Below are 27878 nucleotides of genomic sequence, written 5' to 3' on the forward strand. Positions count from 1 at the left end.
CCTGAACACTTTACACTTTTTTATGTTACGAGATTTATTCCATCTCTCCTGTCAATGCAATGAATTTGAGTGACCTCTTTGCTGAGTAGAAATTTTGTCTGGGTAGCCTTTATTTAAGCATGCCATTTGTGATACGAGGACCTCTCTAGCCAAGTGCATTGGCCAAGATAACTATGTCAAAGGTATTGTTAGAGTCTCAAGCTCCTCATGCTTCTCTGAATCTATGAAGGACCAAGATCCTCTTGCCCCTAGGAGAAAGGTTCTCAAAAATAGGTTCAAGCATGGTTTTAAAGAACTATGCTAGAGTGAACTAATTTATCTGGTTTGACTTAAATAATGGTTAGCTGTTATTTGCATCTCCACTATACTGGACATGGAAACCAGGTAAGTAATATTTGTTCCTAACTTTAATCCACTAGGCAATAAAATTTCTCAAAATAGCAAGCACATTTGCTCTGGGAACCATGGTCAACAGGCAGATGACTGGTGCTGTAGCTAATGACTGTACTACATCCTTGACCTTGTTAGTGCTGTGTGTACTGCCTTTTACTACTTCTAAACAGGCCATGCAATGCTTAGGCAAGAGCTACAAGGCAATTCAGAATCAAAACCTCAAACTACTGATGCACTGAGCAAGGATATAATTCCCACAAACATTGCTGAGAGAAAGTGTTAATTCTGGGAATAGCAGCACAGCACATGGCAGTAATCGCAGTGATAAAGCACTCTGTGCTTCTATGTGAGTATTTGGGGGGCAGAGGCAGAGCTCACCACTGCTTTCCAACAGAGAAAGCCTATTTGTGAATATGTTCAGACCTATTCAGTCTGCTTTTCTTGTTGTGTAATTACTGTTTGCCTCCCTGAGTTACATCCTCTTTAATAGGCAATATCATTACAATAGCTTTCTCTCATATACAGTGAAAGACAGAAAGAAACAATCACCCATTGTTTTTATTAGGATTAGTTCAGCTCTGGGAGAGCAGCAACAGAGCTATTGTTATGTTCTCTGCCAGATCTATTTATACACTGTCAAATGGAACACTTTCCCTTGTTACTTGTCTTTCTTCCATGCATTGCTGAATGCCTAGTGTCTAGACAATAAGATCCTAAAAGTTTTTAAACTTTTGCATTTCATATATTCTAAATAAATAACCAAATAAAAATCCCATTGGAGCTGCAAATATAAAACCAGTGAGAACAGGTTAGCTCTTCATAGCCATAACTTCTGTATTCCTTAGAAAGAGCTGAAGTATCTCTAGGGGCCTGTGGACCAGCAGCTGGAAAACAGAGGAAAAAAGATGAGTTTTCTGTACCTTAATCATAGAATCAAGAAAATTTTGGATATTATCCAAGCAGGAGATTTTTGAGTCTGAGAAGACAGTTCTGACTACATGTACATAAGATTATGTTTGCAAAACATATCTTGTAGAAGAGAGCAGATACGGTCTGACGTGCAACTAAAAGAGAGAGAAATACTATTTTTGTAATAAGAGCTTTTTTAAGATGTAAGAAGCAGATCTCAATGTCTCTAGGCAAAAAACAGACAGTAGCAAAATATATAAAATTCTTTTTCTTATTAAAGGGTAAGGGGAGACCTTCGGGACTCAGAATTTCAAGAAAAAGTCCAGTCTACATTATGGTACTTCCTTAAGAAAAATGTAGTGCAAAATTCACCTATGTGTACATGTAACATTATAAATGTTTGCAAGACTGCACTTGATTGATGTAGCATATAGTTATCCATATGTTTTTCACCCCAGATTTATAGATCTCAAGAAGATAATAGTAACCAAGAAAGAATTCAGTGATTGCTTCACCCTCAGAAGATGCCTTTCTGTCATAGTGGAATAGATCTGTGAAAAAGACAATTTTTATTGTTCCCATTTTAGCAAATATTTTATATATAAAAGCATGACTTGCATTTGTTTTTCAGAAAGAGTTGACACTGCAAGATTAAATATGGCTGCACCTCAATGGAAATTAAAAAGAGATTGAGTTGTTGTTTATATTTGAAATCACATTTACATAAATAATTCTAGTATAAATAATTCTAATTCATCTAGCAGCAGCTTCAGAGGAGCAAATGGATAAACTGAGGGCTCTTCTGGTAAAATCACTGGACAATCTCTCTGTGCATGCATGTATAACTTCTGGTGTCTGCATGAGGAAGGAGAGACTAATCTATCATTCATTTCTCTTCTCTATTTTCATCTAATAGTAAGTGCATTTTATGTCTTAAGGTCTTCTACACACTTCCTATTTCTGAACTGCTCTGGACTTTTCAGGAGACATTTTTAAAGTTGGACCTTGTTTGAAGTTCCCTTGTGAATTTCAAAAGAATGATAAAATATCCATGGGAAAGCAGTGCAGACAGTATTAACTTCCTTCTTAAGGTGAAAGGAAGAAGTAGCTAGGACACACAGTGACTGGAATGCTGTCACAGCCATAGGATATTTTCTCTAGCTCTTATGAACATGTTCTTGCTGTTCAAAAATACATCTTGGCATACTAGATATTTTTAGGTTAAGTTTTCTTTGTGCCATATCCAATTCAGATACTATAGCAACTTGGATGAATGAAGAGGAAAGACAAAAATGTATTGCTGATAGCAATGTCTCTTCTACTGCCAGCAAGGTTTTCCCTTCTCATCTTCTAAGAAGACTCAGAAAGCATTAAGAAAGCATTACAAAAGTCCATACTTACCTAGTATGATGCTCTTACTTACTGGAACAAATATAGATTTGGGCTGATTTAGATTACCTATTGCTTATCTCTCATGGATTGCACAAAAGTACAAGAGGGAAAATAATGAATAAAAAAAAAATCTACAGAACATTCATCTAGAGTTCCCATCTAATAAACATTAATTACTTTCTTGTATCTTTCTAAAATACAAAAGATATAGCCTTTTACAGTGAGGGAAAAAAATGAAAGATGAGTAACTGAAGAAGAAAGTGGTTTCCATATCTGATGTATCGTTTTTACTTTCATTTGTGGTAGAGATGAAAGTATACTATTTAACAGAGCTTCATGACCTACTGCCTTCCCCTTTGTATTGGCAAGTGTTTTGAAAATGCTGAAGTGTAAACAGTGATATATTAGGTCCAGGAGTCAACCCTTAGAAAAGAAAATATATCACTCAGTCAAGTTCTGCTGGAGGAATGCTGTTCCCAGGAGGATGTTCTTGATGGATTAACTGCTGCTGGCAATGGTGAATGGGTACAGAGACCTCCGGGGAAGCATGATATTACTCAAACTCTCAGAGCATCTCCAGGCCATGAAACAGATATAACAGTTTCTGTTTGGAAACAGTTAATATACACCTAAAATCTCTGCTTGAGAAAACTGTACAAACATCGTTTCAATGATAGTACATGTCATATCAGTTCAGCAAACTTTGCTTTTACTTTTGCAGATCACAGGCACCTGGGAAGTTTCTTGAACACAGCAACCAGAGTCATGACCAAATCAGGAAAACCTTTCGTGTTTTTTTCCCTAGGAAAATTGTGCTTTAATTTCAGAGAGCCAGAGGGGTCTTAAATGGTATTTACTTCACCTAATTATGTATGCCAGTAGAAACCTCCACGACACCTCATGAGGAAGCAATAGGAGGGAATTTGAAAATGGTTTGCTTTCTAAAAGAAGTAAAGATGCTGCCTATACCTACTGTGCCTTCTTAATTAATTGTGATGTGAGCACACACAGCTGTGATTAGGTTGCACTAGAACTAACCGTTCCATAAAGTTACACTAATTTCCTGGGAATACCAGAAAATACATCAACATGTTACCCAAAATGCAACAGGTTGAAGAGCTGCTCCTTTGTAAGTAAACTTACTCAGAGGAAGAAAGTAGTGGATAATGATTTTTTTTTTTAATTATTTCTAATAGTTAGATTCTTATCTCCCAAAGGATTAATTTGTTTGAGACAGCTTCTGAATATTCCCAAAGTCTTGTTGAACACAAGGGTAAAGCTTCTGAAGTTTGTACCAAAGGAGACATCAGTTTAAGAAGCACATATCTGTATGTCTGAGGAAACGTGTTGGGTCATTTTCTTCTAGAATTAAAATAAAATAAAGCAATTTTATTATCAAGAAATGAAGACAAATTATGCAGCTTGATTTCTCTGCTAATTACACTGGTTTTGCACCAGGAAACTCCATTCATCTCAAAGAAAGTATTTTCAGTTATAAATAATACAAATGAAGGAAGAATCACAGTCTTTGTTCTGAAAAGTTTGTAATAAGTGCTGAATACATGCCATACAAAATATTTTATCTCTGTTCAAACAAATTCCTAGGACACACTTTGTTCCATTTTAGATTCTCCTTAATTGCATCCACCATTACTTTGATTTGCAAGAATGTTTTTGTCAAACCTAAACATTTTATGCAGGTTCACAAAAATTATATCTAACATCCAGTATTGTATAATGAAACTTTATATTTATCCTTCCGAAAATTCTTTCATGTTGCATCTTCTTAAGGAGAGATGAATCTTATTCATCTTCAAAACATGGCTAGAAATGAAATTAAAGGGAAAAGGCATTCTGTTCTGAGACCAAGGGAAAAAAAAAAGGAGAGCTAATCTGCTAAAAAATTAATATGATTTTGTTTTGTTTTGTTTCTTTTTTTTTTTTTTTTTTTTTCTTTTTAAATCAACCTTTACTAGAGATTTCCAGAGAAACCTTCTGAAGGAAAATAATTTCTTGTAAATCTGGTTTTAATATGATAAAAGCTGATCAGTATATTAATTTCACTGAAGTTACTCCTGGGTCTGTCTGGAAAGCAGAGTGCAACTGCCTATTCTGCCTATTAGTTGCAGCACTCATCAAGTTGTTTCTAGCAGTAAATTCTAGTGTATGATATTTTTTTTATGGAATCATAGAATCACCAGGTTTGGAAAGACCTCCAGTCCAACCATCCACCTATCACCAATATTTCCTAAACAGTGTTCATCGGTACAACATCTAAATGTTTCTACAATACCTCCAGGGATGTTGAATCTACTAACTTCCTTGGCAGCCCATTCCAGCACCTGATCACTCTTTCAGAGATGAAGTTCTTTCTAAGGTTCATCCTGAATCTCTCCTGATGCAACTTGAGGCCATTCCTTCTAGTCATATTGCTAGTTTCATGGGAGAAGAGGCTGACCCTCATTCTCCACAACCTCCCTTCAGGTAGCTGTAGGGAGTGATAAGGTCTCCCCTGAGCATCCTCTTCTCCAAACCCAGTTCCCTCAGCTGCTCCCCACACTTGTGCTCCAGACCCCTCACCAGCTTCATTGTCCATCTATAAATGTGCACCATGGACTTTCCTGTAGTGAAGGGCCAGTGTTTGAGGTGCAGCCTCACCAATGCTAAGTACAGAGGGATGATCAATTCCCTTCTCCTGCTGGTGACGCTATTTGTTACGCAAACCAGTATGCCATTGGCCTTCTTGGCCACCTGGGCACACTGCTGAGCTGGGTTCACATTCAGCTGAACGTTGACAAACAACCCCAGGACCATTTCCTCTATACAGTCTTCCATTCACTCTGCTCCAAGACTGTACCATTGCCTGAGGTTGTTGTGGCCAAAGCTCAGGACCTGGGACTTGGTCTCGTTAAACATCACGCTCTGGCCTCAGCCCAGCTATCCAGCCTTTCCAGATCCCAAGCAGATCAATAATTTCTCCCAACTTTTTGTCATCTGCAAACTTACTGAGTGTGCACTCAATCCCCTCATCCAGATAATAGGTAAATATATTGATCAAGTCAGACTCCAATGCTGAAGTCTGGGAAACACCATTTGTGACCAGTTGCTGGTTGGATTTAATTCCATTCACCACTACTTTCTGGACCCAGTCATTCAGCCAGCTCTTCATCCAGCAATGGGTGTACCTGTCTAAGCCATGGGCTACCAGGCGAATACTGTGGGAGACATTGTCAAAGGCTTTGCTGAAGTGTAGATAGACTGCATCAACAGTCATTTGTGTCAGTACATCAATATATCACTTGTTTGTTATCAGGTGCATGAAAAAGGTTAATCCACATATTTCTTACAAATGCCGATGATTTTCCTGAGGAAAAATGGCTGCCACCATCAATATAAAAAAAAAATAAAAAAATAGAAACATACTATTACCTCAAGGATGTACCATGTACAAAGCCAGTTCTTGAGAATGACTGGAAGAATGCTGTCTAAAAGCATAAAGTTGAATAATGCCCATAATTCTGAAGAAATGGAAGTCCATGTGGGTTGGAGAAGTCACATACTAGAAAGAGCATCTCTGTGTTACTAGAATAGTATTCTGTAGTGTTGCTGATGAAAAGCACTGAGATCATGGGATTGCCATCTTACAGTCATTTTAAATCTCAGTTAAGTGATAAAAAGGAATGAAATATCAGGTAGGAATCTGTCAGAACACCAGATCTACTCATCCACAGTCTGTGCGATATTTTGTTCTAGAGCCAAATGTTGTTTAGGCTCGGTGCCAGTGATCTAGTGTAGTGATTCATTATTAGTATGCCCAGGGTAAATGAAAGCCTACTACAGCTGTGCACATGTTGATTGAAAGCCCAAGTACTGCTGATGGAACTACTTGCTCCCAAGAGTTTAAATCAGTCTAAAACTGGATTCCTGAGGATATTACTAACACTCTGTTATACATCTTAGGTCCATGCAGACATGTAGCTATCTGTCCACTTGATGAAACACAGAAGTTTTCAACAGAAATATCTAATCTGATATTAGCCCCACCAATTCATATGCAGCTTAAGTTCCAATAACTAATTACAACGCAATGTGCTATAAACTAAGCTATGTTCTTGCAGATATCTAGTACTCATCAATGATACTGTAAAGCCTTCTGCTTATGTTTTTCATTTCTTTATATAAAAGGCCATACTAAAATCTATTCCTTTAATTAAAAAATGTTGAAGCAAGTATCTATAGCGACAGGAAGAAGAAAGTATTTTCAGAAAGTATTTCAACTTTGCTTTTTTTTTTTTTTTTTTTTTTTTTTGGTATGCAAAAGACACATCCATAACAGCATCATTTTCTAGCAGGCAAATAACTAAATTGCAAAACTATTTAAGAGAAAAGTGTTAATAATTAATTGCATGCTTTAATGCTCAGCTTCCAAATGTGGACATAATGGTATTTAAGGTTAAGTTTATGTAAGAGAGTAATAACATCTGAAAAAGACTATTTTTAAAATTTACAAAAAAAAGCTTCCAACATCAGCAAAACATGGGAAAAAAACATTAGTTGCTTTGACTTTGCAGTCTATATATATTTACTGGAAGATCTGCTCATAAATAAACACATATTATTTTGAGAGACTTATCTATTGCTGAAGTAGTGACTGGACATTTGTTAAAAGTTGCAGAACAGAGGAATAATTTATAAATGTGCAACATAATTATGAAATATCTAAAAATTACAAAAATACAAGAAGGGAAGATGAGAGAAGGAGTAGAGATGGGCACAAGTCCACAAGTTCTGATTTATTTTTGTATTTACTTCATGTACCTTCATTTGGAAAGGTTAAATTACTATAAACGAATATCTCTGAGGCCATGTTTCCAGAGAAAGCAGGTTATGAAGGAATGGAGAGAAAATTCTCATCAAATGCCGTTCTTGAACCATTTAAGACTATAGCTTTGCATTCAGATTTTTTTCCTCAGAAAATTTACTTTGTACATTTGCTTTCAGTAAACTGATTATATTACCTATAGCTTGTCACAAGACATAGAATTTGTCCATTCTGTCAGTAAGTTTCCTGGAAAATACATTATGCAACATGTGGAAGGATTGGTTCTGATGTTTTCTTGGTTCTGATACATGTCCCAGTTTGGAAAGAGAAATCTCTCAAATATGGAAGCAAAAAGACCCTCAACAACACCAGTACAAAGATAAGTTTCAAAGCTATAGAAACATCTCATGAAAATGGTGGGATTAAAATAAAGTTTCTTCAATTTGAAAAAGTTATTACTAAAAAAAAGGCATCAAGCTGAAAAACTACACCAAAAATGTATCTCACTAGAATTAACATATTTTTTAAAGTGTTATTCATTTCCAAATGACCACTGTTCATTTGATGAACAATTGAATATCTTCTGCCGTGATAAAAAATAAACTCCATTACATCTATCAATGTAGTCAACATGAAAGTTAATGTAAATTATTAACTAAAAGTAATTATGTGTGGAATATCAACAAAGTTTAATCCAAGAGTCATATTAGGGTTCAGGTCCCTATATTTTAATAAAAATACATAAGTGGTTTTCTAAAACATTTTAAGGGCTATGATAGATACTGACACAGCAATAAGAGTTTTTAATGAAACAACTTAGAAACACTACTGAATTTTGACGGCTCTCTTAGTAATGATTGTAGGTAAGTCATTGACTTCTATGATTTCACAGCAAGTCATTAAACTTTAAGAAACTATTAATAATTTATTAACAAAACTATGAAAAATAGGATCTTAACAGAAAAATGTAAGCAGTGAATTATTCAAATTAGCAAAATAAGGCAATTCCTTGAACAGTAAGAATTAGTCAGAGTCCATTTAAGTCAGGAGAAGTGGACCTGTTAATGTCAACTGATTACGTAGTTCTTAAGACAAGCTTAAGTCTGCTGTCCTCTCATTAAGTATAGCACAGCTAGAGATCTTAATGCACTGAACTGTAGAAAGCCTCTGCATAGTGAAAAACACATTATTCTTCTGGTATCACAAAAGGAATTTGGAGGTGTGGAGAGGTTAAGTGATTCGCAAAGGCCATGGAACGGATAAGCGGCAGAGCCAGGAATAGATCTGGTATGTCATGACTCCCGTACAGTAACCACAGAACCATCTGGCTTGTCAGAATAAATACACATTTAATTATGTGATGTTCTAAGGGCAAACAAAATTGTCAGCATAGGTTAAATGTCATCTAATAATTTGTCTCATTGCAGTTCATCTATAACGAGCAATTGTGTGGCTTATTTTTTACTTGTTGCATCACCACTTCTGTTACATGACTGTTAAGAAAAGAACCATCATCTGTGTACTTGAGTACAAACTCAGACAGTGTAGTGCTGGTTAGACTGTGCTTTATTTGGAAGTATAGACAAAAGCCTCTCAGTCTACTTCACTGCTGCCCAAGTAACACTGAATCTCAGTAACTCAGATCACTTGCCTTTACTGCTCTGTCATTTGTTAAATGTATTTTCTAACTGGGAAATAAAACTCACCTGATTTTACTTAAGACTTTCCCAACTTGAAATTCTGTTGGGCCTCTCTCCAGTATTGACTATCTGTCAGACATGGGATCACTTATACAGATCTATATGCAGTACTGACAACTTCATGGATATATTTCTCTTAAATTGGCCGAGTTTAGATTTGAGATACAAATCCCAAGCTCCATAATATCAGACTCTTTCCTGTATGTCTCCCTTTCTGCCCCTCCTCTCATGTTGCTCTCTTAGTAACAGCTATTACTAATTAAACAGTCTTTAGCTGAGGAGCCAGCTTTAATAGCTGGGTAATTCTTAACTCATTTTACATTAAAATAATAAATTTCAGGGCATGTTTTCCCAACATATTCTTCTTGGCAGTAACTTTGCCTTTCTAACCTTTACTCCTACGTTCTCCTCTTTATAAAAGTTACCTTGATGACAGATGTATTTTTCCAACTTCCCTGTGCACCTCAGAACATCTAATTCACCTTCAGAATATCAAAGCATCCATAAAATGTTCTGCAGTATTAACAGTACAGGAAAGACTGTACAAAAAAATGAAGGGAGATGAGCTTCAGGTGTTGAATTATCAGAAGTTATAATGACTTGTTTCAACTGATTACCTGACTTACAGTCACCAGTAGCAGCTGGGCTATAGGTCTAAAGTGACCTTTCTACTGTTGTTTCTTTTTGTGTATGTGAAGTTCAGGCAAATGCTGTACAGAATTTCTCAGAAAAGGAAGAGAACTTCAGACTCTTGTTAAGACAAACTATTGTTATATATATAATATTGCCAACCACATTCTACCTCAGTGATAATTACCAAAGAGTATGAGAACATACCTGCAATCATAAAGTAAATTAAACATATAAATAAGTTTCATGCAAGCAGTTGCAAACAAAATGAGAAGAAAAAAAAAAAAAGAGCACAAGAGAGAAACAGAAAGGTGGAATGAAAACAGAGATTCAAAATTGAAATGTGATGAAAGACTTTGAAGATCCTCTATCCTAATTGATGACTTATGCAACTTACAGAAAAAAAAAAAAAAAAAAAAAAAAAAAAAAAAAAAAAAAAAAGAACTGGAAAGGAAATGAAAAGAATAATTTTAAGATATATATTGATTCTGCCTGCCTGCCTTTGCTGTTGCTTTGTAATTATCCAGTTGGGTTGTTCAGTTGTCCAGAAGGACAAAATTCATTCTCAAGTTTCATTCTCACCTGGCCTCTTCTCCCTTTCTGCAAGGCCCTTTGACAACTTATTAAAGGCTAGGCACTGTGACCTGCTGTAGACAGCAACATAGCTGTACAGTTTTGGCCAGCAGTCTAGACATAAAATCTTCCAGGTGAAAACTTTTTCATAGAGATACTGGAACTGGACACTGGAGACACCTACATCCCCTAAATATGACCGTTGAGAAAAGTGAATGGACTTTTCCTCCTCATCCTTCTTTGATGCCTGTTTGCAATCCAACTTTCTATCTCATTCAAATTTAGTCTGTGATACTGCTATATTCGCAAGTTAACAAATCTTACTGTCAGAGCCTCCAAGTGCTTTTTTCTTTCCCTGTGCCCAACAGTGTGACTATGCACTTTGATTTCTGGAGGTTGTAAACCCCTCAGAATTACTTAGAATTACTTTGAATCTGCAAGAAAGACACTGAGGCCCTGGAGCAGGTTCAAAGAAAGGTGACAAAGCAAGTGAGGGATCTGGAGCGTAGGCCTTTTGAGGAGCAGCTGAAGGAGCTGGGATTGTTCAGTCGGAAGAAGAGGAGGCTCAGGGGAGACTTTATTGATTGTAGTGAGCTGGGGATCAGCCTCTTCTCTCATGTAACTGGTGATAGAACTAGAGGGATTGGCTTCAAGCTGCACCAGGGGAGATTTAGGCTGGACATTAGGAAATATTACTTTTCTGAAAGAGTAGTCAAGCACTGGAGTGGGCTTCCCAGGGATGTGGTGGATGTGTTCAAGGAACGTTTGGATTTTGTGTTGAGGGACGTGACTTAGTGAGTAACATCGGTGATAGGTGGATGGTTGGACTGGCTGATCTTGAAGGTCTTTTCCAACCTTGGTGTTTCTGTGATTCTGTGAATTCTTTTTCCCATTTCCTTTTGGTAACTTCTGTTTCAAGGCTTCAGCTTTTCTTTGAGGTAGCTAGGACAGGATTACTTTCTGACTACCAAACAACAGATGTATTTGTGTCAAGTCACAACTAGTAGAAAGCATATGCTGCAAACTCTGATAAAATACATTTCCAGAACATTTGTTAGGCTTTAGTAGTCTAAACAGTAAGAGACCAACTGAGGAATATAAATCAACTGAATTTTCTTGATTAGAAATGGAGTTGTCAACATCTGCATTCTCTGCAAGCGAGTTGAAATTTGAAAGTGTATGGATGTGTGCATCTATATATATTTTGCTATATTTTGAGAGATGATTTATCCTAGGTGGCTACTAAAAGAAATGAAAAAAAAAGGAGGAAAAAAGAAAAAAAAGAAAAAGAACAAGAGATGGCTATAGCACACACTCAGCTAAAGGGTCTTTCAATAATGCAACAACATAATGCAACTTCATTTTTGTGGCTTCTTTCTCTGATTGTATCCCAGAATGCTTTACAAATTTAAATAATACAAGACTATGGATATTACTTTGTGTAAATTACAGACAAGCACTGGCACAAGGATGCTTCATGAAGAATATATTAAGGAGAAGAAAGGCCACTAATGAAGAAAATGGAAGAGGGAGAAAAAAATCAAGAGATGCAGGCAGGGAAATGAAGACATGTTTGCAGTTGAGACCCAAAAGGAGACTGAGAATTGATGAGACAGATACTGGAACTCTATTCCAGATGGCAAGAGATTATGTACAGGGACAGAGAGGAAGCTGGTGTTAAGTAAGCAGAGGGAGAAGAGGGGGAGAGGAGTGGAAGGTCTGGAATGCTCTAACAAGGCAGACATTTCGCAGCTGGTGCCTGAGATGAATGGGAGGCTTGGGGATTCTTCTGGAAACAGAAGGAATATGAACTGGTTGCTTTGGTACAACAAGTACAAGACAGTGGACAACATTTTTCTTGCTGCCAAGGAATACAAAAGCCTAAGCCAGAATCTATATTTAAATCCAAGAAATAGGGACTTGGTCAATAAAGAAAAAGCAATAGCCTATCTTCAGACATTATTTACTAAGTCCAGGTGCAGATCCCAAAGAAGTAGATACAACTCTTATTTTAAAGGATGCTGATCTGGTGTGGCTCTTTAAATTCCTTTGCTATTCCTCCTCTGCCTCTTCTTGTGATTTCCCTGTGACAGTATGTTGTCTAACAGACAGTAAATATATTCTGTACAATTTGTGTTATCAACATTTTTAACAACTGTTGAACATACAAGCCTTGCTGTGCACAAGGTATTTGCACTCACAGATTTGACAGATATCTTTAGGCCCATTTGTTCAATGCTGGTTCTGCTGGAGTAGAGCTAAAAGATGTTAAAAATTGGGAAGGTTTGTTTCCTAACTCATTAACCCTGACTTCACTAAATATTATCCTCCCAAAGCTTTTGTCCTATAACACTAACAGTAGCACATTTACTTAATATTGCTTCTGTGCTGATGAGGTTATGTCTCAATACTGTAGAACAGCTTATTGCTCTGATCAAAAGAAAATGGTATGATGCATCATAGAGCCTGAGTCTGAGGTCTCATGAAATTTTTTTGAGAGCTACAAGAAAGAAGGGGACAGACTTTTTAACAGGATCTGTGGTGGTAGAACAAGGGGAAGTGACTTCAAGCTTAAAGAGGTTGAACATAAGGAAAAAGTCTTTTACAGTAAAGATTGTGAGGCACTGGAATGGGTTGTCCAGAGATGTAGCTGTTGCCTCATCCCTGGAGACTTTCAAGGCAAGGCTGGATCAGACCCTGGGCAACCTGATCTAGCTGTGCACATCCCTGTTCATTGTAGGGGAGTTGAACTAGATGATCTTTAAAGGTCTCTTCCAACTCTAAAGATTCTATGATTCTACGTTTCTATGATACTTGTGCCACTTACTCTGATCCAGCCTTAATCCCAAACTCAGCAAGTCATTTTTGTCCAACTCAGTCATTTCTGTCCAAGATAAAATCTTCAGAAGAGGAAGAGTTAAAAGTAATTTCATTTACATAGGCATGTATTTACAGAATCACAATGGCTGCTTCAACAACTGGTCTGGGTGTAAATCTAGTGCTCACTACGTCTATAAAATCCACTATTATGAAGCCAAAAGGCTATAAATTAAGTCTTTGTTTCTGGATCAAAAGATAAAAATTCTAATACAACGTAAGAAATTGTTATTAAAATATCCCCTTGAGCTCCTCAAGTCTTCAGACAGCAAATCAAAACGGGACTAACTAATCAGTGTATTTATTTTTCTCCAGTGTGCTCAGAGATCACTCATTTGCTCTCAGACCGATGTAAATGTAAATTGTATGTCAAGGAATCATGCCAAGATGTGCTCTAGGCGGATGAAAGTGAAGAAGAGGAGCCAAAATTCAACAGACCTGATGAACTTACCTGTGATATTAGGTATAGATACTTTGCATCAAAACACTTCTTTCTTTTGTCAGAGAGGTAAAATACTAGCTGTTGGGCCACATACTTGTCAAGTGATTTTGCTGTAAAGTATAGTCATACTCTGGTAAAAATAATTTCCAAAGAGACAGGCAGACTGCAGTAATGTCTTGAAAGTTTATCTTTCTTCTTTTACTCCTCATGCTGCAATTGTCCATTTTATGAACACTAAGTTTCTCTTCCAGTGTTTAACAGTTACATGCAAAGTGTTACTGACTGACTCATAACTCAGAAAGAAGGAATCACAGAATCATAGAATGGCCTGGGTTGAAAAGGACCACACTAATCATCTAGTTTCAACCCCCCTGCTATGTGCAGGGTCACCAACCACCAGACCAGGCTGCCCAGACCCGCATCCAGCCTGGTCTTGAATGCCTCCAGGGATAGGGCATCTACAACCTTCTTGGGCAACCTGTTCCAGTGCATCACCACAATCTTTGTGAAAAACTTCCTCCTAATATCTAACCTAAACCTCCCCTGTCTCCGTTTAAGACCATTCTCCCTTGTCCTGTTACTATCCACCCCCATGAACAGCCATTCCCCTTCCTGTTTATATGCCCCATTCAAGAACCAGAAGGCTGCAATGAGGTCTCCCCAGAGCCTTCTCTTCTCCAAGCTAAACAATCCCAGTTCCCTCAACCTTTCCTCATAGAGAGATTCTCCAGCCCTCTGACCATCTCAGTGGCCCTCCTCTGGACCCGCTCTAAGAGCTGCATGTTCTTTCTGTACTGGGAGCCCCAGACCTGGATGCAGTACTGCAGATGGGTCCTCACAAGAGCCGAGCAGCAGGGGACAATCACCTCCCTCTCTCTACTGGCCATCCCTTTTTTAATGCAGCTCAGAACACAGTTGGCCTTCTGAGCTGCAAGCACACACTGCTGGCTCATGTCCAGCTTCTTGCCCACCAGGACCCCCAAGTCCTTCTCTGCAGGGCTGCTCTCAAGGAGATCTTCCCCCAATTTGTATAGATACTTGGGACTGCCCCGGCCCAAGTGCAGCACCCTGCACTTGGCCTTATTGAACCTCGTTAGGTTTTCACAGGCCCACTTCTCCAGCCTGTCCAGGTCCCTCTGCATGGCTTCCCTTCCTTTTAGTAGGGAACTGGAAGGAGCAACTGCACTGCTCAGCTTGGTGTCATCCGCAAACTTGCTGAGGGTGAAGTTGATGCCATCGTCTGTGTCATTGATGAAGATATTGAAGACAACTGGGCCCAGGACTGACCCCTGAGGGACACTTCTTGTGACTGGACTCCACCCTGACACAGAACCATTGATCACAACCATTTGGCTGCAAACCAGCTAGCCAATTCCAAATTCACTGAACAGTCCCTCCTTCAAATCCAGACCTCTCCAATTTAGAGAGAAGGATGTGGTGAGGGACTATGTTGAACGCCTTGCAGAAGTCCATGTAGATGACATTCACCACCTGTTCACCCTGTTCACCAAAGTCATCACTCCATCATAGAAGGCCACCAGATTGGTTAGGCAAGATGTTCTCTTGGAGAAGCCATACTTGGCTGTCTCAAGTCATCTCTTTATCTTGTATGTACCTTAAAAGCTTCTAGGAGGACGTGCTCCATGATCTTCCCTGCCACAGAGTTGAGGCTCGCCGGCCTGTAATTCCCGAGGTCTTCCTTTCTCCCTTTCTTAAAAATGGGAGTAGTTTCCCTTTTTGTAGTCACTGGGGACTTCACTGTACAGCCATGATTTTTCAAATATGATGAAAAGCAGCTTGGCAACCACATCAGCCATCTCATTCAGAACCTGAGGACTTGGACTTGTTCCACAGTTACAGTGGGACAAAAACCACTCCCCACACGCTCACCTGGAGGCTCATGGTCCTGGCAGACATAGGAAGCCTGACCACCCATGAAGACTGAGGAAAGCATTCACTGAGTACCTTAGCTTTTTCTATGTCTGAGGAAGCCAGCTCTGCATTACCTTTCATCAGAGGGGGAACACTCTCCTTGGCCTGCCTCTTCCTGCCTACGTACCTGTAGAACCCCTTCTTGCTATCTTTCATATCCCTCGTCAAGTTCAGCTCCATCTGTGCCTTGGCTTTCCTAATCCTATCTCTATACACATGGACAACAGCCCTGTATTTCTCCCAGGATACACAAACCTGCTTCCACTTTCTGTACATTTCCCTCTTTTCTCTCAGTTTAATCTGAAGGTCCTTGCACAGCCACAGTGGTCGCCTGCCTCCCCTGCTTGACTTCTGCTGGGGAAAGGAGAGTCATTGAACTCTCACACAATACAACAGTTGATTTTTATCTAATAAAGAGAAGAAACAACAAATGTGTATGTCATTTTTCCCATATATTTTAAGTCAAATTGGTAAAGATATGGTTGATATTTGATGCAGGATTTATGCATGTACAGAAGAATACTTTGAATATTATATATGCAACAAATATATCCACCAGGGACATGTCGCAGAATGTTCACATTGCAAAATTATATCTGCATTTGCATTGCTTTTCTTATAAATGACCTGAATGTGTGTCTAAGGATATACTTTTCTCACTGGTCATATGAAATAACTAGATATAAAAATAACAACTAACTTGACTTCTCATGCCTACAATCAGCATTCCAGCAGGAGTTATGAGTCTTGCAGCATTTCTTAAATGCTGTTTGTCTTGAGATTCTAGCAATGGGAGAAACAAATGAAAGAAATTAAAATGATCCCTAGGAGCTATTTGACCACAGACTCTGAGGTTTTAGACCAGTGGCATCTCTGATAAAGATGTGGAGGTCTTCCAATAACCAATTCCAACATAAGATGGAGCAACACCTTAAATTACATTTTTCATCTGAACAAAGTAAATAGGTTTCAGAAAAAAAGCAAGAAAGGTTCTGGTGTTTAATTGGTTTGGCACACACAGACTAGCTAAACTATGTGCCTGGTAAAGCTCAAATCTTCAAGTGTTGTCCCATGTGTTGAGAACATAATACTCTGAGAGCTTGGACAGCTAGTTTACATTAACTAGTGGAATTAAGGCTGACAAGGTGTGAATCAAGTCAGTGCTTAGAGAATATAAGGGATTATTTTGTCCTAATCTTTCTACTAAATTCACAACAACTATAAGAAGAATAGAAATCCTTGAGATTTTTACCCTACAGATAACACTGTAAATTCCAGTGCATGGCTTAAAGTTCACTTAGAATCTTAAGTGGGGATATAAAAAGACTTAAGTGATGCCTACTCTATTTCTTTAGAAGCATGAATTAAATATTCCTAGGTCATTATTTTCAGAACTATTTCTACATAGAGAGAGAGAGACCATTACAGTGATGAAAATACAAGGAAACTACTGCTGAGAGGAACATGTCGACACACTGGAGAAGAATTCAGAGGATCTATGGAATTTTGAACAAATCACAGTATTGCTCCCAGTGTTCCTTCCCATCTGAATGTCTGTATTTCACAGAGATAATTAAACTGGCATGATATCTAAAGGCCTTTGGAAAGCACTGCCCAAAAACTTTGTAGACAAAGTGAATGTTAGCACAAGCAGTAAAAGATGAAAGAAAAAAAAAAACATTTTTAATATAAAAATATGAATTACTTCAAAAGTATTTGCAGAAATTTCCAAGCACTTCAAAGGTATTTATGAAAGGGATTGTTTTATTTGCAAGGAAGTTGTCAGAGTGCCACAAATACTAAAGAAGACATTGCACAGCATCTCTGGGAGAAAGTAAACATTTGTTGCTGCCTCTTTCCATCACTGCTTTCATTGTGGCAACTCGGCTGTCATTGGATTCCTCGGTGAACTGCTTCAACTGATTAGGCGAAATATATTTTTAAATGAATAAAATAAATAAAAATATTGCAAATAAACAAACAAGCAAATCTCTTGAGCTTGGGAGTTTTCTGCAGGACTATTGAGTAGATTGAGATCAGAAAAATCCAACAAAAGGGAGAAGTGGAGCTGTAAGTATGTGTTCAAGGATCTGAGGAGAGTGAAGTAAAAAATGATTATTTTCCTTTTTTAGGGAGGTGGAATTACATTTCAGTTTTGTATCACGCAATTTCACTCTTACTCACATTTCACTGAAAAAAATATCCTTGGAAATGGTGTGGCTGCAATGTTGAAAGTTATTCACAGATATAAGCAGGGTCCTATCACTGTCACAAAAAAAACAAAACAAAACAAAGAGCCTGCCCTCTTGCTCCCGTTCTGAGGAGCTGTAGGTTGCCATGAAGTCTGCTTTCAGCCTCCTCTGCTCTGATTTGAACAAACCAAGAGACCTCAGCTGCTCCTCATGTGTCTTTCCCTCCAGATTCCTCCTTATCTTTGTAGCCCTGCTTTGGACAATCTTTAATAATTTTATGTTCAGCTTATGTTGTGGTGCTCAGACCCGTACCTAGTGTCCAGAGTAATGCTACACTGGCACAGGGCTTGTGTCAGGGGAGAGTCAAGTTGGATAACAGGAAGATGTTCTTCACTGAGAGATTGGTCAGGCACTGGAACAGGCTCCCCAGGAACGTGGTCACAGCTGCAAGCCTGCTGGAGTTCAAAAAGGATTTGGAAATTGCTCTCAGTGATATGGCTAAATTTTTAGGTAGTCCTGTGTGAAGCCAGTAGTTGGACTGGATGATCCCTGTGGGTCTTACAACAGAGAATATTCTGTGATTCTGTGGCAGTGCCTAGCAGACCAACAGTCTTGTTGAATTCAATCTACAGTGAGGCTCCTAAGAATGTCCATTAATTCTGTGACTAATTTTTGCCTGATAAGTCTATCCTGTTTGAGTCATTAAAATACACCTTACAGACATAAAAATAAACAGCAGGAAAAAAAGACTAACTTGCAAGAACATGGAAGAAATACTTCAGCGTCCATGGAATGAGCTGACTCAGAAGTGACACATATATGATTCAGGAATAGAACATTTACATTACTTGTGTCAAGGATATTGCAAACATCAAACTAAAGTTAATCCAAGTTAGTCTTATGTGAGCAGAGTCCAGCTGTGAAGAACCTGGCTTACTGAACCATCTTCATCAATAGGAACTCAACATGCTTTAGAACCTATAGAGAGAATGGCTTGAGGAGACAGAAAGAATTCCAGCTCCAATCTTGAATTATTTTCTCTTAAGAGAAAATATTCAGCCTTAAACACACAAGCAAAGATCAAAAAGGAGACCAAACAAAAGCAGTATCATAAATAGGTTCTCGTAACACTTTTTAGCTCTGTGGAGTGATTATATCCTATTTACTTTGACTTCTTGCAGATCTGTTATTGTATTCTACAGGGGAAAAAATAAAGCTCTTTAATTATTCTTCCACACTTTTTGCCAGCCAGACCCTATGTCTTGGATTGAAATCAATGTTAATGGTTTTTGAGACTCCAGTATAGATATATTTTTTAACTGATGTCTCCTCTTCCTCCTCCTGATCCAGTTCTCATTTTCATTATATTCAAAAACACACTGATGATCCACTCAGATCTGATCAATTATTTTAGCTCCTTTCTGTAATAAATAAATTTAATATTGCTTTGCTGGCACAATTTAATTGCTGGCACAAATGTCTGAAATTTGTGAAGAACAGCTGAGCCGCAGTGACAGAAAGCAGGTGGTCTGGTAGCTGTTAAGATCCAAGTGGCAAGCAAACTAAAACAATGCAGGCTACTGGGTGGATTCATTACTACAATTTTGTTGTTTGATTCTTTTCCTTATCCATCAGCTGTAATTTTTATTCTGTTTGACAGGGCAGTGGCCATTACAGCCTTCTTCTGTGTGACTATTTATAGCTATGGAGAAGGCACATACGTAAGAAACTGCCAGGCGAGGAAGGAAGAAATGGAGCAAAACTAGTCAATGTATCCAGAATGACAGTGAAATAATTTCAGATGTTGAAGGTAAAGCTTAAAGAGAACAAATATATAAGCATTTCCATATAAACAGATGATGAAGAAAACACTCTGAGGGTTGTTACATAGAAATTAGCCTTAATTTCTATTACATTCTGCTTTGTAACTCTATTTCCTGATGGTCATTGAGGGTGCAGGCTATGTTTCCATTCATTAAGGTGCCATTTTTGTACTTCCTGTCTTCTACAAAAACTTGATAAGAAGTGGATGGCTCTGTTGCCTGTTTCTGTAGCAGACTTGGCTGGAATTAATTAGTACTTTAAACAGTAAGTAGATAGGGATTGGAAACGTGATGATTGCTGGAAACCTGCAGAAAGTATGACAGAAACTATGAGGCTTGTTTCCTTAGGTCTAAAATCTGCAAAAAGTTTCAAGAATAAAGGAAAGAGATTTTAGAAGGTAGCTAGTGAGTAATGTAGGAATACATTTTTTATATGTACATTTATTTTCTTGCAAAAGATGAGAAATTGGGAGATACTTTCAAAAGGACTGTCCATTCAATGGAGAAATGTAATTGATGCATTCGTGTATGACTACATAGAGACATAACATATACATATATGTACATATAAATATATATCCACATAATAGATAAATACTGTTCTCAAACAACAGCTATTTAACCTTTTATCCTTACTATACTTGGAGAGGAGCAGCTCAAAAGAAAATAAGGAGAAGTTAAATCATGTCCTGTCTACAGTAGTTTTGCTTCTTACATGGTCCTGGACATAACCAGAGGTGGATTTACCATAACCAGAGATTTACCCTCTGTGTTAACACTGCCTCTTGTCCCAAATAACGTTTCATGCACAGTGGTGAGAAACGTGCTTTTTCCATATTCTCCTATGAGCTCTATGTCTGCATGCAGCCATGCTCACAGCTAGTTCAGGGTATAGCTGCCATTGTGGTATTTTTGGTATCATGAACAGGAAGACAAGTTCCTTGAGGCAAGGAGACTGAGATGTGTGTTTGCTTGGGTAGCTCCAGAGGAGGTTCGTAGATCTACAGGTGATTTTCCCTGCATAGCAGTGAAATGAATCACATTCCCCAAGAACAGAAATATCCAAATGCAAATCCTGTAGGAGTATTATGAAACATCTTACTTGCCATCAGCACCACATAGAGAGCAGGAGGCCTTAGTTTCTCACGGTCTTTCAAAGAATGTTTGTTGCCTTATGCAATAAGAATACACTCTCCTAGAGGAGAAAAGTTAAGTAAAAGACTTCTTTTTATTCCACAATATGCTTTAAAGTAACAATCATTGTTACTGTTACAGTTATAGAAAATCTAGCTATGTCTCAGGATGCATTTTTCACTAGGTATTGTCTAAATATTTTATTTACTTCTAGAAGTTTTGCAGTCTTCTGCATGAGCCAACAGGTGAATTTGTACAGACAAAGAAGCATAAGGAACGCCTGATACAGAACTGCATCAGGCTCATAAAAAGTCACTTCAATATACCAGAGCAAGCCTGCTTTTTTTCTGCTGCTAACTTGGAATCTAATAGAGGAGTGTGGGGTAGCTTTGCAGAGGTTTCTGGATAGCCATTTCAAAACATAAGAGATTGAATGGAAGTTGACATTCATTTATCTAAAACATTAATAGATTATCTGGCTTTAGGTAAGCTTCCGCTCCTTTTTTTTTTTTTTTTTTTTTCTTTTTTTTTTCTTCATTACTTCTGCACTGGATCAGGATTATTCTAGACTGACCAAAGGAAAATTCTGCAGTTCAACAACCGATCAACATTTTTTCATTCATTGCAGTTGGAGAGAGAAAAATCTTGATAATTTTTTAAATCCTTCTAAAACACAGACACCACTAACTCTAGATACAATTCCTAAGTAAAGGATACAACACAGGCATATAATGATGGGTACTAAATGGAATAGAATAGCCATCAGAAGAAAAAAACAAACAGTATTCTTAAAATTCAAATACCTGAGTGGCAATCTCACCACAAAATTTGAGTATGTAAAAAAAACTGATGTGATGTAGACAGTTGTTTGTATACTGTTCTTCACTGCCTTTGTAAAGGATATCTTATACACTAAATTCATCAAATGTCCTTCATTATGGAGATCTCACACATCAAAATTGTGTTTCAAGCTAATGAAGATGAAGAGGTAATCAAGGATGCTAATAATCACAGTAAGATGTGATAAATCCTGATAAAAATAGTGGTTGTAGACAATAAATTCAGCCAGATCTGCTGGGTATGGCTTAGAGCCACCTGAGACAGGCTGACTGCCAGTAGTATTGAAGATAAGCATCCTCCAAGTTAATGACACTCATATAATAAATATAATCTTTTATCAGAGCACAAATTGTATGACCAATGCAAAATTAGGTTGCCTGAGTTCATGAACATGTGTGTTCAGATGGAGATCAAGAGAGATGCAAATAGAATTATGAATGCACCTGCAGGCTATTATTTTCCCTCTTTTTGGGTTCTCCAATCTTTGTTCAGCAGCTATACTCTCAGATGGCTGCTTAATCCTGAAACTGTGTGGCAAATTCAGGTTGTAATCTAAGGGCCATTTGGAAGTCAGTAATAAAAAATCAGCACATTTGTTTGGACTGAAGGCAACTGTTCTCATAGCCATTAATGCTGGCTTTCAATTCTCGGGTGAAAATGAGCAATCACTGAAGTTTTCATTATTCAGGATAGAGAACTGCTTCCCTATTACTAATGAACACTGGCCAGTATACAACCTATGAAAGAAAGTTCAGTCAATATTTGTGTGCACCAGAGGACCAAGAACTCCTAAGGATTCTTCAGTAATTTCCTAACAAAGTTTAGAGATTGGCATGCCATAACCAGCTAAACAACCATAAAGGGTTTACGCAGGGTGATCTTAGTAGAGACATTGTCTTTGTTTCCTGAAGTTCTTGCTGGTTCTGGTCAAGGCAAGAGAAGAAGGACTCATTAGGGGAAAAACAACCCTGAAGCACAGTTATAAAAACCCCTTGTAGGATAGCAAAGTATTGAATAGTAATCTCTGTTGTGTTGAAACTAGATATCTAAAGGAGCTAAAGGTTAATTCCAACTCTGCAGATAGTGTAACTTCTGCTATTGTTGTGCCTATGATGAGAAGAGATGAGTATCCACACGGATGTATGAGATGCTTCACTCCTTGTCTCTGAGAAGAGTTTTCATCGAACATGGCGTTCATGGTGTCTCATGAGCACAGTCCCCATGGTGATCTTTTCCAGTGTTCTTTATCTAGGGAAGAAATGCCTCCCTGCCCCCAGAGAGAGTGTTAATCATGTTGTGGGCCTTTTTCTATTTTTGTTTGGTTCTAATTTTAACACATGCTCGTGTTAATGTAATGAAAACTAGACACCAGTTTCCCAGTTTTGGATAGATGCCCTTTTCTTTTCTTTTTTTCTTTTTTTTTTTTCTTTTTTTTTCTTTTTTTTTCCATTCATATGATGCCATGAATTAGTTCTCTTCTCAGACTGAGTCCACCATGTTACCACATTCTAGAGAGTAGGTTAAGTTCCATGTTACTATAAAAGAGAAACCTGCACTTCCTAGATATGCTAAGGAAAGTGGGACATTATATAGGATGATGCAAAAATAAAAATAAACCAAAACCAACAGACCAAACAAAAAAAAAAAACTGTCCTCAAGGCAAACAGGATTCTTGAAGCCTTATTAAAACACTTCAGAGAAAAAGAATTTATTTTTGACAGAGTTTTCTGAGCTGCTGGAAATCATTGCCATAGTGATAGATCTGTTAATTCATAGACTAATTTATAGCTAAATAATGATTATTTACCTATCTCTTGCATCTCCTTCACTTGGATACAGTACTGTAAATCATCAGGTAAATGGGCTTATAATAATGTAAATGAAATAGAAAGTGCTCTGGACTTTTCAGAGTAGGAATGTTGGACAACTAATTTAGTATTGAAAGATTATTATCTTCTAATTCTACCCTTTTTTCCCCTTTTCTTTCTGAGAATGAGCAAAAACACTCTACATACTTAAAAAGGGTCTTGTTGGCATTCTGACAGCATAGCTCAAAAGGTGAATCATAGTAAGTGGTTCACTGATACATGGATTTCTGAGAATCTTACAAGTGCAATCAGGAAATGAGTAAAGTCTTCAATGATAGCTTTTTCAATTATTCCCAGCTACAATATTTACAAGAGAAAGTGAGAAAAGGTACACATTAGCAGACCAATGAACATGTTTTGGGGATTTAATCACTTTAGTATCAATGCCACTTAGGCTCTTGCGCTCATAGCCTTCATTAAGTGTCTTTTGTTAACCATAATACCTCCCCATGACAGATGGCAGTGGAAACTTTTTCATCCTTCCCTTTTTGCTTTTTCATCCTTTCCTTTTTGCTGCTTTTTTGGCAGCAAGAACAGAGTTGGCTGACAGAATTCACTGTGTTTTTCTGTCCCGTCCTACACTGAGCATGTATTGAGAGAGGCAGAATAACACCAATACTGAACAGCCTTCGAGGGGTCAGGATCAAGCAAACCCTCTTAGAACTACTGTTAAGGATAACTGCAGGTGGGCATATGTTGCTATAATGTTTATATGAAGGTCAATTTTTTCTTCGAATAAAGCTACACTTGTGTCTATGGAATAGTATGAGTTCTTGAGCTCTAAGTACAGTCCTATAGCATCTAGTTCTCATATTATTTCAGAGGAAAATTAAGTATATCTTGCCACAAGCAAGAAATTTCTGACTGTTTTCTTTTTTTTTTTTTTTTCTTTTTTCTTTTTTCTTTTTTTGATACACTTGGGATAAGTAGCTTCTTTGCTTTCTTCCACCATTCACATCCACCAATTCTTCCATTAGAATCAGTATTTAGGAAGCTGAACTTACATCAGGTGGTGTAAGACTCCAGGAAACAGTTTTTAACAATTCATAGCAGAAAGATGTTAAATAAGACTTTTGCTTGATTTTTCTTTCTATACTTTTTCTTTTTCGTTTTTCTATTTTTATTTTTAAAGAAAAGACTTCATATTTTTAATATTCTCAATTGGAGTTAGGAGTGCTGCTTCAAGAACCTCATTAGCATTCACTTTAGCAGCATACAATAAGATCTTACAGCTGTCCCCTCTCTATAGTATTTACCAAGGCAGATGTAGGAGTTATTACAAGAATGCTAATAAAGCAGATTTTTCATATCCAGTAGTCTGAGAGGGAACTTTCAAAGTCTATGATGCCTCTTTCAAGTCTCAGTGTTTCCAAATTATCATCACTGGTCCCTACTATGATTGTACTTGTGCATTTTACTTTGTTTGATGCAACATTTACACACCTGTGTTCAATTCAAATAGTTGTTCTGTGTCTGGCACTACTTAGAACTTCTCATTTTCCATTTGGTTAGACAGATTATCTTTTTCTTAGAAGATGGAAGTAAATTCTTTTATTGTATTTTATTATGAGAAAAAGACTAAGAAATATACTAGATAGTGTCTTTTTTTTTTTTTTTTCTTTTTTTTTTCCAAAGAGACTGAAGTAATCAGATACACAATAAAGGTGAAAAAAGGGGAAAATTAGTTACCTACCGCTAATACTAGGCATGTTTAGATGTAAACACTCTTGGCATATTTCATCTTTTTTGCTGAACAGTTCCAAAAGTATAGTTGTCACTAAGAAGAAAATAAAATTACATTTGATCTGCATTATGCTACACATGAATCATGCATTCCGAACTGTGCTTCAGGTTGTTTACGTGTTTGTTTACTAATTTGTTTGTTTTAACCATAATACAAGTGACTTTGTCCTGACATCACAACTGATATTCAATTCACAAAAAGACACTGAAAAAAAAATAAATCATGTAATGTTTAGGTTAATTTTTCATTAACAAATCTTCTTTGGAAAGACTTCTTAGAAGACTTCTTCGTACTACATACTATTCAGAGAAATACTATCTGTCTCAAAGAAGTCTTCATAAGAAACAGGGTGTTCTGAATACAAAATGTTGGACTATGACTTCTCCAAAGAGTTAGGGAAACCTACAGAATCAACCCAGTTTTTACAGACTTCATAAACAAAATGACACTGGGAAGACAAAAATGTAAATTCCATTATGAAGTTCAAACTGTGGGGGACAAATATTTTACTGAAGTTAGAAACAAAGCATACACATATCTCTATCTATCTATCTATCTACACAAACACAAAATCAGGGAAGATTGCTCAGAGTTGCCTAGAGAAAATAAACATAAATGAATTTCCTATCAGATTTGGAGTGGACTCTAATAGCAAAATAAATTTTGGAGACCAAACTCCTCCATATTTCCCATATGGGTATATTAGATCCATCCTATAACAGGTATCTGAAAGATCTGCCTGTAATCCTTTGGCTGCTCTTGTACAGCTTATCAAGCCAATTTGATATTATTAAATTGAATTGAACTGAGAAATGAATCATTGGTTGCAAGCCAGCTCCTAGAGAGCAGGTGTCCACTTCAAATAAAACATTTCTACATTATTTTGGCATCACACCATGTTTTCATTGTGTGACTATAATGTGCCAGTGGAAGGCAGTTTCTGCCTTAAGATAAGCAGAATGAGGAGGGCACCTGAAATATCTATATCCAGTGAGTTATGATAAAGTCATTCCTGTACCTTTAAGGAAGCAAAATTCTCCACAAGCTCCATGCAGTAGCCTTGCCTTCCCAGATGGATGAATGTAACTTCAGACACAGATGAACTTTAGACACTGCCCTGCAATGAACAGGGACCTGATCTAGCTGAGCATGTCCCTGTTCATTGCAAGGGAGTCAGACTACATGACCTTTAAAGATCCTTTCCAACTCTAAGGATTCTGCGATCCTATCAAAAGCTAACAGGGTGGCTGCCAGGAATATTTCATGGTACTTTATAGATAAATAGCATATTTTAGTATACAATGCAAATGACTGAAATGTTATCAGTGACAAAGTTTGTAGAGCAAGATTTTTTTGCTTCAGAAGAAAAAAGGATACTCTAGAAAATAATCTATTCTTTTATGATCTCTAACCTGTAATTTTTTAAATTAAAATAATTTTAAAATTAGAACTAAATTAAAAACTAAATTTCTTATTCGTATGTTAAGTTAAAAAGAAAAAAAAACAAACCTCAAAATCTCAAAATACTTGTAACATTCTTACATTCTTTAAAGTTCTTCAATAAAATGTGACAACAAATTTATGCTAAAAAAAAAAAAAAAAAAAAAAAAAACTTTCAAGAACTTGTCTTTGGCTAACAGATCTTCTGAAGCAGAGATGGGTCAATAGTACTGCTATCAAAATGTATTTGGAAGTAAACAACCAATCATTACTGTAAGTTGAAATGGTTAGCACCCAATTTACCTACTAACGTGTAGGTTGCAAGTGTCCCCGTGTGAACTAGATCTGCCTCTACTCACTCTTCATTTATCATGCAACACTGTGCTTACATTTAATGTGCACTTGGTAGTTATTCTGATGTAAATACAGAATTTGCATCAAAAGGGCTATTTGTGAAGGAAAATACTACTTATGTCATTCTCAGCCATTATAAACCTATAGTGTTCCAATGAAAAATCATACTAGTCTAAGGAAAGAGACAGGAACACTCTCATTGTGAATATGCTGTCTAACACAGACAAAAGACTTGATTTCTCTTATATCTAACAACTCAAGCAGGAAGCACTGCAAAAAGGAAGCCAGGAGAGACCTGGCAAACAAGGTCTCAAACAAGCTAGGAGAAAGACGGCTTGATCTCTGCAGAGGCAGTGGTGAATTGCCTTCCTCTGTTTCCAATTATAGTTGCTGTACTTCCTCTTATGACTATACATCTACTTCTCTAAGTTTGAACAACTTTGGTGATTGAAAAACATCAGCTTGAGCATGCATTAATTGACAGGTCAAACTCTGGGTAACACTGAGGGGACGCGTGATCACCGTAGATCCTTGCTGAAGACTTCTGAATCTTCTAGAACACTGAACCATGCAGAGGCAAGGGACCAACTAAACTATATCTTTTCTCTTGATCTACTTTTACTTCCTTTTCTTTGTTAGCCATTGCCTAATTTTGCCTTAAAGTAGTTGATAAGGAAATAACACCTGTGGTGAGGTTCTCTTATCCACAGCACTTATGAATTGATGTTAGAAAGTTATCTACTATCATCTCAAAATAGTTGATTTGTTGTTGTGAGAAAGATCAATAAATTACTTTCATCCACTGTCATGACT

The sequence above is a fragment of the Lagopus muta genome, chromosome 1 (genome assembly GCF_023343835.1).
Source record: "Lagopus muta isolate bLagMut1 chromosome 1, bLagMut1 primary, whole genome shotgun sequence".
NCBI lineage: Eukaryota > Metazoa > Chordata > Aves > Galliformes > Phasianidae > Lagopus > Lagopus muta.